General features: G+C 35.6%; 2 long non-coding RNA genes across 2 annotated transcripts; one reads left to right on the top strand and one right to left on the bottom strand.

Moving 5' to 3' along the window:
* Nucleotides 1–1,456: 1,456 nt before the first annotated feature.
* LOC124102632 (uncharacterized) lies at nt 1,457–10,461 on the bottom strand. The gene is made up of 2 exons (XR_006854945.2): nt 9,830–10,461; nt 1,457–2,775 (listed from the first exon to the last, which is right to left on the bottom strand). It is a non-coding gene; the product is annotated as an uncharacterized LOC124102632 (long non-coding RNA).
* On the top strand, nt 9,510–13,673 carry LOC131424709 (uncharacterized). Its single transcript, XR_009228156.1, has 3 exons — nt 9,510–9,561; nt 10,941–11,017; nt 13,281–13,673. It is a non-coding gene; the product is annotated as an uncharacterized LOC131424709 (long non-coding RNA).
* Nucleotides 13,674–14,537: the final 864 nt, after the last annotated feature.

The raw sequence follows: 14,537 nt of genomic DNA on the forward strand, positions 1-14,537 counted from the left end.
AAAAACTTTCAACTACAGAAATTACCCTGGGTTATCTGAGTGGGCCCAATGTCATCAAAAGGGCCATCAAAAGATGGAAGAGAGTTGGAGGGATTGGAAGATGCTATGCTGATGGCTTTGAAGATGGAGGAAGGGCAGCTACAAGTCCACTAGAACCTAAAAAATACAGAAATAGATTTTTTTCCTAAAGACTGAAAGGAACACAGTCCTGTTCGTATCTTGATGTTAACACAGAAAAATCCATTTTGAACTTGAGCTTTCCAGAGCTGGAAGATGTTGAATTTGTGTTGTTTAAAACACTAAGTTGGTGGTTCTTTGTCATACCATGGATGGGAAACTGATATAGTATGTCATTTCCAAGATTAGGTATAAAAAAATTTTACTTCTATCTTGGACTCTCTCATTCCATCTCTTGCATGGCTCCCTCTGGGGGAGATCAGCTGCAATGTCAGAAGGACCTGTTGACAACCTGAAGAGAGGTCATGGCAAGGAACCGAAGCCTACTGACAAATGAGGGAGTTGGGAAGAAGTTCAGCAGCCCCAGCTGAACATCAGATGACAGCATCCCCCCTGACAGTTGGCCTGCAGCCTCATAAGAGACCCTAAGCCAGCACTACTCACCGAAGCTGGGCTTGAATTCCTGAACCACAGACACTGTGAACTTGTAAGTGTTAGCTGCTTTAAGATGCTCAATTTCCAGGAAATCTGTAACATCAACAGATAACTAATACAATACCCTTGTGTAGTCCCTTCCATGCTGAATCAGGCTGGCCTGTGTGACACAAAGTAGAATACTGTAGAAATGGTGCTACAAGACTTCTGGAGATAGGTCCTAAAAATTATTGTTGTTTCTGCTTTAAATTATTGGATTGCTCGCTCTTGGGAGAGCCAGCTGACATGTCATGAGGACACTCAAGCAGCCATGTGGAGTAGCCAACTTGCCACCCATGTGAGAGTCAACTTGTCACTCATATGAGAGTTAACTTGTCACTCATATGAGAGATACAATCTGCTAGAAGTGTACCCTCCAGCTCAAGTCAAGCTATGGACTATTCCTGCCCTTCAAGTCTTCTAGATGTGACCCAGACCCTGTAGATCAGCGAAGAGCCCTCATACTTGTACCCTCTCTGAATTCCTGACCCTAAGATAATAAAGAAGTACTATGGTTTTGACCCACTTAGTTTTAAGTGATTTGTTAAGTAGCAATAGATAATTAATACAAATGTGGTACATACGTAGTACCTTCCAATTGCATTTTAGAAAAATAATCTTTCATGTTCTTAATGCAAATATATTAATACACTTTCAAAATGATAATTTAGATGTGGATACAATGATTTTTATATTGTTTTTCTTCTTACTAGAATCTCTGTCAACTTTATACAAAGTAGATATCAGAGAGAATGAGTTAATGGTTCAGGGTGTATAGCAAACTAAACAGTTGGTAGGAAATGGCTTATATTTTGAACATATAGCAACTTTATTTCTTTTCATCACAACTCATAAGGAAATAAATTTCTCTTGTCTATTACTAAGCTCAGTTTGCATTTCACATGCTTGGACATTGGGAGAGGATGCAGCAAATGCGACTCATTAACATTTGCCAATTAAAGGCAATGTTGGTCACTTCCTGTTTTAACTCCTAGCCTCCAGAGAATTCAGTTAGTCCATTCAAATTTCATATCAGGAGAGCATTCCTGTGAGTCTCCCCTTCCCTCATTCTCCTCAGGAAGGGGTCTGGATCTAGATGGATGCTTGCCTACTGTCTTGGAATGGGACTGGAGGTGTCTGATCTATGTGTTGTCCGCTTCTCTTCACTTGCCCTCTCTAAGATGCAGCTTGCTCCACCTCATCTTGGAATGTCCTGTCTTTACTGCATTGGCTGCTAAAGCATCTGAGACTAATATAACTAGAAGATTATTTTCTAGCACACCCAATTAATTGGTCTCCTCTCTTTCCACATTACCCCTGGGTTCGTGCCAGGACTACAGACCCACTGAAGCAATGCCTTATTATCAAGTCACCCTGGTATCATGACAATAGCATTCACTCTCTCCTTGAAAACAGGGACCTTCTGGCAGGAACAGTCACTCTCTATTCTCAGACTTCCCTATGTTTCCCAATAAGCTGTGGAAATTTTCTTTCTTCTTTTATTCATACCCTGGATCTGAAGGCCCTGAGGTAGTGCTCAATGAGGCCTCCTAGCTGACGAAAATGCTACAGAATTTCATAATACTTCTTACTTACATGGAGAGAGCAGAAACTTCTTATCTACCATACTTCTGATGTTCTACTTGGCCAATCATTTATGAGAGGCCTAATTATCATCAAGTCATCCTGCCAACTTGTGGGGAGAATTAATAACACAGGCAATTTGCAAATCTATCCTATATGTATTCACTATGGGAACAATGCTGGGTAGCTGTTTTTAAATACATTCTTATTCGTGTGTACAAGTACAGGTAGAATTTTGCTCTACTATATACAATGAACTTGACCATTTGTATTTTTAACAAAACAGCCTGTGTACATGGCAGTGTGTAATGTAACAGACACACAGCATTCATCAAGTCTTCATCACATGTTTCTGCAGGGAGCCGGCTTTAGGGCTCCAAGGGGTCCTGAAGAGATTTAACAATCCAGGCTATGAAAACACGTAGAACATCCTGAGCAGATCTGCAGGCCAGAGATTTCACACTGAGTGGGGCCTCTGGGGCCACCAGCTTTGAGAAGCACTTCTCAGAAGCAAACTTTCTGAGTCAAGGGAAAGTGGCCCTGAAAGAAAACAACAGATTGTTATCATCATCTCTGAGCTCACCCTTTAAATCATTCTCTGCTGTCTCTTTCTCTCCCTGCTTTGTTGGCCGTTTCTCAGCAGTACGCCATAGTAATTAAGGACACAGCTTCTAGAAAGAGATACCTTTGATTCAAATTCTGATTCTGCCACTTTTAGCTGAAAGAACATAAACAAGTTCATTAGCCTTTCTCCGTCTTAATTTTCTCACCAGCCAATAAAATGAAGATGCCTATAAATAATATCTACCTCACTCAGTTGTTGTAAGGGACTAAGTAAAACTAGCTTGTCTTTAGAATGCTGGAAAACACTCAACAATTGCTAGTTATCAATTTTCCTCTGTTTGGCCAGTCCTTTCTGGATTAGCCAGCTAAGGCTGCCATAGAAAAATACCAAAGACTTGGACTTGAAACAAAAGACATTTATTGCTTATAGTTCAGGAGGCCAAAAAGTCCAAGATGGTTTTCATCCTGAGGCCTCTTCTCTTGGCTTCTTGTAGGAAAGCTGCATTTTTCTGAGTGCTCAAAGGACCTCTTGACATGCACACTCAAGGAGAGAGCAATTTTTGGTGTCTGTTCTCATAAGGACACTAATCCTATCATGGGGGCGCCATCCTCATAATATTCTCTAAAACTACCTTCCAAGAACCTCATCTCCAAATTCCATCACATTGGGAGTTGGGGCTTTAATGTATGAATTTGGGAGGATTTCAGACATTAACTCTTTGACATATGCCTTGCCCCTCCAAACCTAATGTATTTTTCTACCCTGACTTCCTCCCTAAAGTCAAAACTAGATTTATTAAGTGACAAGAAACACTTGAGTAAATGTCATGTGTGCCAAGATATTAGATACAATGGAGTGCTAGTTCACAGGAACATTTCATTAAAACACATTTGGACCAGTCATGATTTTATATATAGTTAGAAAAAAAAAAAGACAGTTTGCAATGATTACCTTTCTTACAAATAATGTTGCATAACATACCACCAGAGAACTCAGTGGCTAAAATGGGCTAAATGTTCGTTGCTCATCCATCCGGAATGAATGCTAGTCAGGGATGTAAGACTGTGGAGTCTCCTGTCCTCAGCTGGCCTCTCTCAAGTGTCTGAAAACAGACTGGCTCTTGGCAGAGGTCTCACTTTTCTAGGATTTGTATGGCTAGGAAAATCCAGGTCTGCTCACACCGGTTTCACTTCCTTCCAAAAGAGTAACAGGCATGTTTTCTCAGGAGGTAAAAATGCAAACAAACCAGTACTCAGCCTTAAACCCAACAGCAAAAGGAAACACCCAAGGCATCTTGAATCCTAGGCTCAGACGTGGCACACGGTCACTTCCAACACATTTTACTGGTCAAAACAAGTTCCAGGAACAACAGTTCAGACTTGAGATAGAGAAAGAGACTATGCCTTTTCATGGGAGGAATGAGAAATCACAGCCATTTTGCAATCTACTACACCCAGGATCATCTTGCTGACTCTCTCTTGCTTCTTTCTGTCTATAAGTAAAAACTTACAAATTTTAATTTAAGACTATGTGATTATAAAGATATATGTTTGCGGAAAAGGTATTATGTAATTCATAATTACCCTTTGAAGATATAGGCCAAATTTGTGTAAATGAGATCGTGTCATTTATAGTATGAAAAAGTTTTCCTTAATAAGCATTTTGGTTTCTTTGGGGTTTTCTTTTGGGGGAAAATGGGGTGGAAAGCTTAGAAAACCTATTTATAGAAAGCTCGGAAAATAATTAACTTAATTTCCTTTTGACTCTTGAGCTACGAAACATTTTTATCAAACTAAGAAATTTCATGTGTATTATCACATATATTATGTGGAAAAAAGCAATTAGTATCAATTAGAAAGTTGAAAAGCACCAAAATTTATTTTCTGAAAAATGTGTTCCGTTCTAATTATCTTATTATTTACATTTCCATCCAAGATACTGCCAGGAATGGGGAAACCAGACTTGCAGAAATTAAGCAGTGATGTGCTGCCACCTTGTGTTCTATCCCTGTAAGCACCATTTTCCCACTAGTATCTCGAATACTAATCAGAAAAAAATAGGGAGCAATGAAGGCAGACATTTTGTCCTTGTAAAAGGCAAGGTTTCTTGACTCATTTTATGCCCAAAGGATTCTTTGACAACCTATGGATCTTTTTTCATAATGATGATTTGAAATGCATAAAATAAAATAATAGAATTAGAAAGGAAGCTGTATTTTAATAGAATTATCAAAAAATTCAAAGTAAAACAATTTTCTGTGTACTTATATTCACATCATAGTGAATCCCACCATCACGTACAACCATAAGAATGGGGTCCTAACTAGAATAAGATATATTCCATGCAAGTATGATTATATCAAAATTAATTCTGTCATGTATAACTTAAAAGAACCAATAAAATTATAAGGAGTAATATGCTAAGCACTTAAGTAACACAATCTAGTAGTTTAATAACTACTATAATTTAAGTGGTAAATAGTGTAAACATATTTTGAGATATCAGCGGCAACAGTACCATGATGTGAAAATGTATGTCATGAATGACGCTATTGTGGTTTGTTGCCTATATTCGTATTGAAGGAAATAATAAATTATGTTAGAAGTTGGTAGAAAAAATGTTTACTTTTTTTCTTATCTATGTTTGTGTATTACCTGAGTTATATCCATGGAAACTTTGGAATCCAGAGATTCCAAATTAACTATTCCCAACCCCTAATACAGGTTACATTTGATCATTTAACAAGGAAAGATTATATATCAAAACTTCCAAAAATAGATCTTCATGAAGACTCTAGGAATCTATGGAAGTATTTTTTGAACAACAAAGCACTTTTCTTTCATAAATATTACTTTTATTTACCATGTGATGAGCATGGTATGGATATGTCTAATATTTTTAATTATGGATTACCAAGTATAGATATGCAAAGTACAAGTGTACTTTTATTTTATTTCCTAAGGAACTGACTAAGTTCTCTAGATTTAAGTCCAAGATCTGTCTGAATGACTATGTATATTTCTCCTTTCCTTCCCTCTTTCTCTTTCTTTCCAATCATTTCCTTTTTTCTTTTGCTTTTTTTCTTCTCTTTTCCTTTGTCCTTCTTTCTCTTTTTTTCTCTCTCTACCTCTCTACCCACTTTATTTCATACTTCCTTCAACAACTATTTTAATGAGATGACTAAATACTAATAACTGTGTTAAGTATTATGGGTAGTAATCTCAGAGGCTTCTCAGCCAGTCATGATATGTCATGACCTAGAATCACATTTGTCATACAGCTTACACTTCCAGACACTTTATTTCCATGATCCCCCTCCAAGAGAGCTTGACAATAATTTCATATGCTCTTATGGTTCTGCAAAAATTTCAAAAGTGAGAAATTTTAACCACAATCATTTAAAACATTGTCACTTTCAATTCCTGTTTTCATTAATGTTTATTGGTTTTATGCTGCCTACATTATTGAGATGCTGCTAGAGAGAAGTTGATTCTGGGATACATTTAGTTTGGATTTAGTTAGATACAGTTATGTGGTTCATACTCATTTCTATGCACAGAAGAGTTACTTAACCTCATGATTACACAAAAAAATACATAAAAAATTTTATCTGGTCAGGTTTTCATGCCCCTTAGTTTGTTTTTGCATGCCTATAAAGAAATTTACATCTAATTGTATGATTTTGACCTCCAAAAAGGTAGTGGCCAATTCTTTATGGCTGTGAAAATTAACGTTACATTAGACTTTTTCACCAAAAAAAAAAAAAAAAAAAAAGATCTCTAAAAATGATGCTTATGAAGAGTTGGTTCTTTAAAAAGATAAATAAGATTGACAAACCCCTAGCCAAACTAACCAGAAGAAAGAGTGAGAAAGATGCAAAGCAACAAGATCAGAAATGAAAAAGGTGTTATCACTACAGACCCTTAAGAAATCCAGAGGATAATTAGAATCTATTTTGAAAATTTATACTCCAATATACTGAAAAATGTCGAAGATATTGATAAATTATAGACACATATGACCTATCCAAATTGAATCAGGAAGAGATAGAAAACCTAAACAGATCAATATCAAGCAATATAATTAAAACAGCAATTAAAAGCCTAAAAAAAAGAGAAAAACCCAGAAGACGGATTCTTGACTGAATTCTACCAGACCTTTACAGAAGAATTGACACCAGTCTTTCTCAAATTAATCCATGGAATTGAAATGGAGGGAACACTCCCAAATACATTTTATAAAGCCAGTATAATCCTGATACCAATACCTAACAAAGACACATCAAGGAAAGAAAACTACAGACCAATATACCTGATGAACATAGATGCTAAAATTCTTTATAAAATATTAGCAAACTGCATGCAAAAACACATTGAAAAGATAACACACCATGATCAAGTGGGTTTCATTCCAAGGACGCAAGGTTGGTTCAACATACACAAATCAATAAATGTAATTCATCGCTTAAACAGAATTAAAGACAAGAATCACATGATCACCTTAATAGATGCAGAAAAGCCTTTGACAAAATCCAGCATCCATTAATATTAAAAACACTGGAGAAGTTAATGATCGAAGGAACTCAACATCATAAAGGCCATTTATGACAAACCTGAAGCCAACAGCATATTAAATAAAGAAAAACTGAAAGTATTTCCTTTAAAATCAGGAACAAGCCACGGCAAGCAAAGAAAATCAAAGGACTACAAATAGAGAAAGAAGAACTACCTCTGTTTGCTGATAATATGATTGAGTATCTAGAAAACTTAAAAAAAAAACTCTACCAGAAGATTCATAGAGTTTATAAATGAGTTTAACTAAATAGAAGGATACAAGATCAATACCCATAAATCAATAGCTTTACCATACTCCAACAGTGAGTTAGCCAAGGAAGAAATTGGGAAAAAGCATCCCTTTCACAATAACCAAATAAATGCATACATACATACTTGGGAATTAATCTAACCAAGGAGATAATTAAAGAGCTCTACAATAGAAATTATAGAACACTGAAGAAAGAAATTGAAGAAGACCTTAGAAGATGGAAAGACATTCCATGCTCTTGGATAGGCAGAATTAATATTGTCAAAATAGCCATACTACCAAAAGCAATATAAAAATTCAGTGCAATTCACATTAAAAGATTAATGACATTCTTCACAGATTTAGGGAAAATAACTTCTTAAATTCACTTGGAAGACTAAGAGACCCAGAATAACCAAAGCAATACAAAATTACAAGAAAAGTGAAGCAGGAGGCATCACAATACTTGATCTGAAATTATACTACAGAGCTATAGTAACAAAAACAGCATGGTATTGGCATCAAAATAGACAAAAAGACCAATGGAACAGAACACAAGACACAGAGACAAATCCACATAGATACAGCCATCTGACATTTGACAGAAGTGCCAAAAATATATCTTAGAGAAAGGAAAGCCTTTTTAACAAATAATATTGGCAAAACCAAATAGTCATATGTAGAAAAATGAAATTAGAACCTAGCTCTCACCATGCATGAAATTCAAATCAAAATGGATCAAAGACTTAGGAATTAGACCAGAAACTTTACAACTGCTGGAAGAAATCATAGGATCAACATTCCATCATATAAGTGCTGGCACTGACTTCCTTAACAAGAGCCCCAAAGTACAAGATATAAAACCAAGTATCAATAAATAGAATGCCATCAAACTAAAAATCTGCACATCAAAGGAAATGATTAAGAGTGTGAAGAGCAAACCTACAGAGTGGGAGAAAAATTGGGCCAGCTACTACTTCAATAAAGGATTAACATCCAGAATATACAAAAAACTTACCAAAAACATAAACAACCCAATCAATAAATGGGCAGAAGAACTAAACAGAAATTTCTCAAAATAAGAACACAAATGATTAACAAATATATGAAAAAAAATGTTCAACATCTCTAACAATCAGGAAAATGCAAATCAAAACTACATTAAGATTTTCTCTCACTCCTGTCAGAAAGGCAATGATCAAGAATGCAAACGATAATAAATGCTGGTACATTGTTGGTGGAACTGCATGCTAGTACAACCACTTTGAAAGCAGTATGGAGATTCCTCAAAAAACTAGGAATGGAATCATCATATGATCCAGCTATCCCACTCCTTGACATTTTCCCAAAAGATCTAAAATTGGCATACTACAGCAATACAGCCACCTCAATGTTTATAACAACACAATTCACAATTGAAAATTATAATTTACAATTATGGAATCAACTCAGATGCTCATCAATAGATGAATGGATTAAGAAATTGTGATATATATGTGTTCTACTCAGCCATAAAAAAGAACAAAATTATGGTATTTGCCAGTAAATGGATGAAAATGGAAAACATCTTGCCAAGTGAAATAAGCCAAACTCAGAAACTCAAAAGTCAAATGTTTGCTCTCATAGGCAGAAGCTATAAAAAAATAAAAGGTGGGAGATATGCATAGGACAACAGAAAGAACCAATCAAATATAAATTCATAGATGAGTGAAAGGAAGTCTAGTAGAGTAGAGGAAGGAGAATGGGAGAGGACAGGGAGAATGGGAAAAGCAGGGAAATCATGAACTGAAAACCATTTCCATGCTTAAATGAGTTTGTTGGGATGAACCCAACTACTATGTATAAATATAAAGCTCTAATTTAAAAAAAAAAGTGATGCTTATCTGCTTTTGCCCTCTCTAGGCACCAGAATCTTAACTAAAATAGTCAGAATTCACTCCATGTAAGTATCTCTCCAGGTAAGTAGCCTTGGGTCCTTTAACAAATGACTTTATGAAGTTAACAAGATTGCCAATATGCCTGAAAAACCATTCCACAGTGAGAATGGCAACTTTGCTGTGGGTCCGCTTGGTTCAGATAGATGCTCTTTCTCAGAATTCCCGTTCCTATGTGTTTCTGGTTAGAATGTGCATCAAGAGTGATTGTTGTGTGAGATTTAGAAAGCGAATGTGAAGCAGCTGCCACTTTGTGCAGTTCACACACACTATCATTTATCTGTTTTCTCACCTGGGTGGTGTGAGGCAGCAGCCAGGCCTGCTCTGCCCACCTCTGGGTCCTTCTTCTGACTCTGATTCCTGGGCCTGACTCCATCAAGAAGGGTTGTAACTTCTACAAGACACCATACCTCAAGTTTAGAGACAGAACTGACATAAGTTTCCACCTGTCCTCAGGGGCTTCAGCTCAAGTGGTAAAAGACCTACACGTTATATACAACATACTACAATGGCTTGCCAGTCTGTTTTACTGAAGGAACCCATGATTGTGCTTAACCCACAAAGTTAAGGAATTGCCTTTCTTCTACTTCTGTTTGGACTCCTCAAGCCCATCCTAAGATTCCCCTAGCCACATTGCTCTCCAGACCCAAACATTGACACTGGAAGCTCTTTAGAGAAAATAGTTTACTATTCTCCTCCTGATTCCTCTGTTCTTTGTTGTTGTCCAGCACTCTCTTGAGCATTATTAGCATTCTCCTCAGGCTGTGTGTTGAGAGAGTTGTTTAAAAATCTCTGTAGCCTATTGATGTTTCTCATGTAACATCACCAATCCTGACTTGGCAGCATGAACTTGGGAGTATTTCATTAGTTCATGTCACTTGGGTTATAGCAGCTCCTGTTGTTATTTCAGCATTCTCCTAAAAAAATAAAATAAAATAAAAAACATACATTAGGACAAATTATATCCATAAAATCCAGTATGTAGCATTAGAATAGTACAGAATGTTGGGGCAGCATACTACCTCAAGGTCAGGGTCATTCCCAAATTCACTTAGACATCAGTAAGAACTTAGCTTTTTGTTTCATGTTACTACTTCACATCCTAAAACACGGTTTAATAACACAACTATCACCTCATACTTGAGGTTTTCTTCAAGTCCTCCAGACAGAGTTGATGTCTTCTTTAATTAGTATGCCACATTGCGCAATAAAACCACACTGTAATGATTGGAAATTTCTCCAGCTCATCCACACGGCTGTCATTCTTTCAAGGTCAGAAACCACACAGTGTTCACCTTTGCCTAATTAGTGCCTGGTGTTTGATAAGTGTTATGAAATTTTTGTTGAAAAAATTTTTAAGTTATATACTTAGGTTTTCTCTAATTTTTTTTATTTTGAAACAGGATCTCCCTAAGTTCCTGAGACTGACCTCAAACTTGTGATTCTCCTGTCTCTGCCTCCTGTATCCCTGGGTTTATAGGTATATGCCACTGTTCCAGTCTATTGATTTATCTTCTTTAAATGTGTCATGCCTGAGAAAACAACTCACTACTCCTTTTATATGTTACCAGAGACCTGGATGAATACTGAGAATCTACCTAACAAATAAACGCTCACTGGCATTTCACATTGTCTGGATCAGTGCTGTCCTGCAGGACTTCCTGTGATGATGGATACTATGAACTTAGAATGTGGCTATTGTGATTAAAGAAATGAATTTCTAATATTATTTCATTTCAATTATTCAAAAACAAATAGTCAAGTATGGCTATAAGCTACCATACTGCTCAGCTCAGTCTTAGATGTCTAGCATTATGCAAATACTTCCACAGGGGTAATCTTAGTTTTGACTTTGAATTTTTGAAAAATGCCACAAGTTTAGCTCGACTAGTTTCTTTCCTATGGGAGTCAGCTTTTTGAGCTTGAACCTAATATATACAGGTGATAATAATCTCATGTAGGAACAAATATTGATAAAAATAATCTTCTATCTAAATAAATGGCCTCGGAATTCAGTATCATCATGGAGTTGGGATTTTTATGAATGACCTTTCCATGTTGCCTATTTTACTTATTTGTTTATTGTACTCTATTTTTTTGAGAGAGAGAGAGAGAGAATTTTAATATTTATTTTTTTAGTTATCGGCGGACACATCTTTGTTTGTATGTGGTGCTGAGGATTGAACCCCCTGGGCTGCATGCATGCCAGGCGAGCGCGCTACCGCTTGAGCCATATCCCCAGCCCCAAGTACTCTATTTTTCAAAGCATTTTTAATTATCTAAAGATTCTAATGAAATGGAATAGAAGATAAGCCTGTTAGATCAATGTCAACTAAATCATAAATCATAACAGTACTTTTTTCAAGAAAGTTTATGACCCTTAGTATGAGGACATTTTATGCAATATTTTTACTGCAAAGTGAATATATTGCTGTTCAATAAATTATCTTTATTTTAACCTCTCCTGAAAAAGTTATTCTGAAATCACAGAGCCATTATATGAAAAGAACTATGCACAGCTTACTAAGTACATCTATATATAAAATTACCTATTAATAACACAATTTTAAATCAGTGCCAATGTGGTAAGTATATGTGGGAGGGGAATTTTTGCTTTTTTTTTTTCAAAAAAAAGACAATAGAAAAAAGGAATCTCTGTAGACATGATAAATTCACTCAAGATGCTTGATGTCATTAGGGATTTAATCTATAGAAAATACACTTAACTGCAATAAAATAGGTGGTTTCACCTGATTAAGTTCATAAGAATAGAACTGTAAAACCTAGTGTGTAGTTTAAATTTTACCATATATGTGTTACCTACTTGTATTTATCAAGGAATCCAGAAGACAATAGCAATTATAAGTTTTTAGGAAGTAGAAATAAAACCAATTTATGAGAATGAGCTAAACAGATGGCCTCACAATGACTAAATTTATTTTTTCATTTTCTGAACAGCCCATCTATTAACTACAGGCTTTTTAGAGTGAAATGAGATCCATTTTTCAACAGCACTAATAAGATCCAAAGGAATTGCAGGATAATAAACACATTAATAAGATTCAAAGGAATTGCAGAATAATAAATGTAGAAAATAAAATTTGGTCTTTACAATAAACTATGATTTGTGATACCGGGCTACAGTTTTGGAAGCAGCCTATTTCATTTTTTTCCACAGACCTGGGCTTGAGCCTTAGATCCATTATTTACAGGGATCCTTGAACAAATTCTATGCTTCAATTTCTCCATCAATAAATGTAGATAATCATGAATTTTCGTTTGGAGAGCATTTAGAACATTACATACTTAACAAATATTAGCCAGTCTCATTAATAACAAAAATTAATTAATATTGAGGGAACTTTTCTGAAATTAATAGTCATGTCTATCTTCTTTAGTTTATTACTCAAAATGTATATGTTGATATGTGTGATCTTCAATAACAGCTTTCTTCTCTCTCAATTACAAGCTGGGGGAAGACAAATGAGGGCAGTTGCCAGTTTTCAGAAATAGCAGGGGTAAAAATATTGCAATTTTGACTCAAACAAAAATCTATTCACTATCATATAAGTGGCTAGGAAGATATGCAAATATAATTATGAATGGTAGAATTAATAGCAAAAATAACCTCTTACTAATGAAACACAGTAACAATTGTTAATACTATTATATTATAGCTTGAAATTGTTAATGAGATCCTCATTGAAAATTCTATGATTTTTTTGTTTTGCTTGTTTTATAAGAAATAATTAAAAAGAAGAAAAGAGGGGAAGCTGAATCCCACTAAAGAATTCTAACAGAAGATGAATCACAGAAAGGAGAATTGGTGGAGGCAGCTGGAAAGAGGAAAGGTGGGCAGACCAAATCTCTAAGACTTATGGGAAGAAAGGATTGTATTGAAGCTGATGGCCAGATAAAGAAGATGATCCAAGAGCTTAACCAGTGGGAGGTTATGCTTCTGCCCCGGGAATGACATAGTAAAAATGTTCATGTGCTTCTTAAACTCATGACTAATCTCTGCTTGGTGCCTGATGCATGAGAGTGATTGTAATTTCTTATGCTTTTATTGCATTAAAAAGACAACATCTATAATGTGATCAGCATGATTCTTGACAGAATGTTTTTTTTAATTTTTAATGGGCAAATAATAATTGTATACATTTATAGAATATAATGTGATACTTTGAAGAATGTATTCCTTATGATTGAATAAAGCTAATTAACATATCCATTATTTCAGATTCGTATCTCTCTCTCGCTTGCTCTTTTTTTTTTTTTTTTTTTTTGGTAATATGAACATTCAAATCTACTCACTTGGCATTTTTGCATTATATTACAATTGACTATGTTTTGTAGTAGATGTCAAAAACATGGTTCCTTCTGTAAAACTGAATTCTTGTGCCCTTTAACCAATATCTCCCTATCCAATAACTCCCTATTTGTAACCTTCTATTACTACTACGACTACTACTACTGCTACTACTACTACTACTACTATTCTTATTGGTACTGAAGATTGAACCCAGGAGTATTAACCACTGAGCCACATCCCCAAACCTTTTTTTATATATATTTTATTTAGAGACAGGTTCTAACTGAGTTGCTCAGTGCCTCACTAAGTTGCTGAGACTGGCTTTGAACCCACAATCCTCCTGCTTCAGTCTCCAGAGCCTCTGGGATTACAGGCATGTGCCACTGTACCTGGCTTCACATTATTATTTGAAGCAAATAATATATGAGATAATATGAAGATGAAGAGAGATCTCTAAGTAACTATAGCTAAATAGACTTTCGTTAAACCACTAACTACTATGGAGAATCTGCAAGCTATGAAGTGACTAATAGCCTCAAAGTCATTTATTAAACATGTATGCGTTTTATCTTTTCTAAATCTCAGTAGCTTTTCTTAGACTCTTTTATTTTGGTTTGTTGACCTTTCTCATGACCTCCTAACCCAGTACTTCCAAAGTCATGTGCTAGCTGCAGTTGGACATGAGGAC

The sequence above is a fragment of the Marmota monax genome, unplaced genomic scaffold (assembly GCF_021218885.2).
Source record: "Marmota monax isolate L192 unplaced genomic scaffold, Marmota_monax_Labrador192_F-V1.1 WCK01_AAM20220418_F8-fsc00002, whole genome shotgun sequence".
In the NCBI taxonomy this organism is placed as follows: Eukaryota; Metazoa; Chordata; class Mammalia; order Rodentia; family Sciuridae; genus Marmota; species Marmota monax.